The sequence below is a fragment of the Nannobrachium achirus genome, assembly GCF_963921795.1.
Source record: "Nannobrachium achirus genome assembly, chromosome: 24".
Taxonomy (NCBI): Eukaryota; Metazoa; Chordata; class Actinopteri; order Myctophiformes; family Myctophidae; genus Nannobrachium; species Nannobrachium achirus.
Genome location: NC_137831.1, coordinates 490,781 through 492,904, shown reverse-complemented (window position 1 = coordinate 492,904; position 2,124 = coordinate 490,781).

Genomic DNA, 2,124 nt, shown 5'->3' with positions numbered 1-2,124 from the left:
GAAACAGGGCTTAAGAGGTTAATTCACATTAATGTGTGTTTGTTCTACCTTTCCTCTAAATGTAGTCGAAAGTACTGAGTAGAATACTTTATGAGTAGAATACTTTATGAGTTAGTGTGGAAGAGTCCTTGAGCAAGACTCTGAACCCCTCATTGCTCCTGATGAGCAGGTTGGTGCCAAGCATGGTTTCCTCTGTCATCAGTGCGTGTGCGTGTGTGCGTGTGTGTGTGTGTGTGTGTGTGTGTGTGTGCGTGTGCGTGTGCGTGTGTGCGTGTAAGGTCTCCAACTCTCCATTGCTCTGTAAATCATCGTATTTCTCTGAAAGAAAGAAAGAAAGAAAGAAAGAAAGAAAGAAAGAAAAGCTCAATGAAGGGTAAATAGTAAATATAACGAACTACTGTTTGTATTTAATACTTAAACAAACTGACCAATCAACAAACAGAAACATCATGACATCATAACAGTGGGACTGTAGTTTTAAAAGACTCCTGGCTGATTGTAGTCACACACACACACACACACACACACACACACACACACACACACACACACACACACACACACACACACACACACACACAATGCATGCACGTAGCACATGCAAACAAGCAGTCCATCTGTAACCAGGTGTGGGTATTTCAATAAAACCATTGTTGGAAAATGGAAATAAGGCATTTAATGTGTTTATTCTATGTGTACTGTGCAGTGTGCATGCATGGATATGATATTCATTTAATGTCTTTTGTAGGAGCCAATTTCTAAGTTCATATTTATTAATATTATTATTTATTTATTGGCCCTCTATTGTGGTGTGTGAATTAATTGGCTGTGCTCAACCCCTCTGCAGGAATGCATTATAAGGAGAGGTGCGTCACACAGTGGGCGTGACAGACTGAGAAGCAACAGTCTTTAGACCTTGTGTGTTACTTGCTGCGGGAAATTAGAATTTATTATTTTATATATTGAAAGTTTTGATTCTCTGCAAAAGAAAGAAAATAAAACAACTTTAATTTTGAAACCGAAGAAAACCTGGAGTGGACAATCAATTCTTCATCAAACAGCAACAAGCCAAGCGTCTATTTTTATATCAGTCTGTCCAAGAGTGACTTACACAAATGGCAAAAGGTGTTTTTCAACAAAAGGATATGTGGTCACTACAATAGTCTAAAGACTCGCTTTGGATTGGAACGTTGGAAAGAAATGGATTGCAAGAAACGGCCATCTGTTTGAGCGGAGGACAGCGTGGCTGAGAACAAAGAACAAAGAAAGTCGGCGTGTTGGTGCGTCGCAACAAGCGGTAAATACAACTTTTCAAAAGTTCATAATGGAGAAACTATGAGTTTAAACATGGAACCTGTGGAGGAATTCGTTTAAGGCGGACCTGGAGTTCATTTAAAAGCAAAGAAAAGTGACATTTGATGCGCATTGAATAATTAATGTATTTCATTGCCACTGCATAATTAAAATGTGCGCTAAAAAACCCCTATGACGACTAGCCTATATGAATTGCAATTAATGGAGCCGATGGATCTGCCACAAAGTGTGTACTGCTTGGTGTATTCATGTTGATTAAAACCTGGAAATGAATGGACAAATGAATGGAACAGAATCAAATGTGACGGCGCTGGTCACGGCAACTGAACTTGGAGAAATCATTCCAAAGTTGCGCTCAGTCCGCAAAAACAAACTCTCGCAACTAACGCGGAGAAAGAACATTATAAAGGAACTAATGAAGGACAATATGAATACGGAGGAAGTGGAGGAAAACATGGACAAGTACAAAACACTGTTGGATGAATTTAAAGAAGCGCATTTGTCCTATCATGCGCTATTGAGTGAAACCGATGAAATAGCGACAAGTGATGACTGGTTTCAATCAAAACTGTGCCACAGTAATGACTTTTTTGACATTGTTGCTAAATGGAAATCTGAATTCATGACGCCTGAAGATTGTTTAGCTCTGGGTGACAGTGCGTCTGTTATAGCCAAGCCACATTCAAGTGCGTCTAAAGGGAGTACGCACTCATCTCGCACATCTGTATCTTCTGCTCGCATACGCGCAGAAGCCGAAAAGGCTGCTGCAGTTGCAAAATTGCAGGCACTAAAGGAAAGACATGTGTTGGA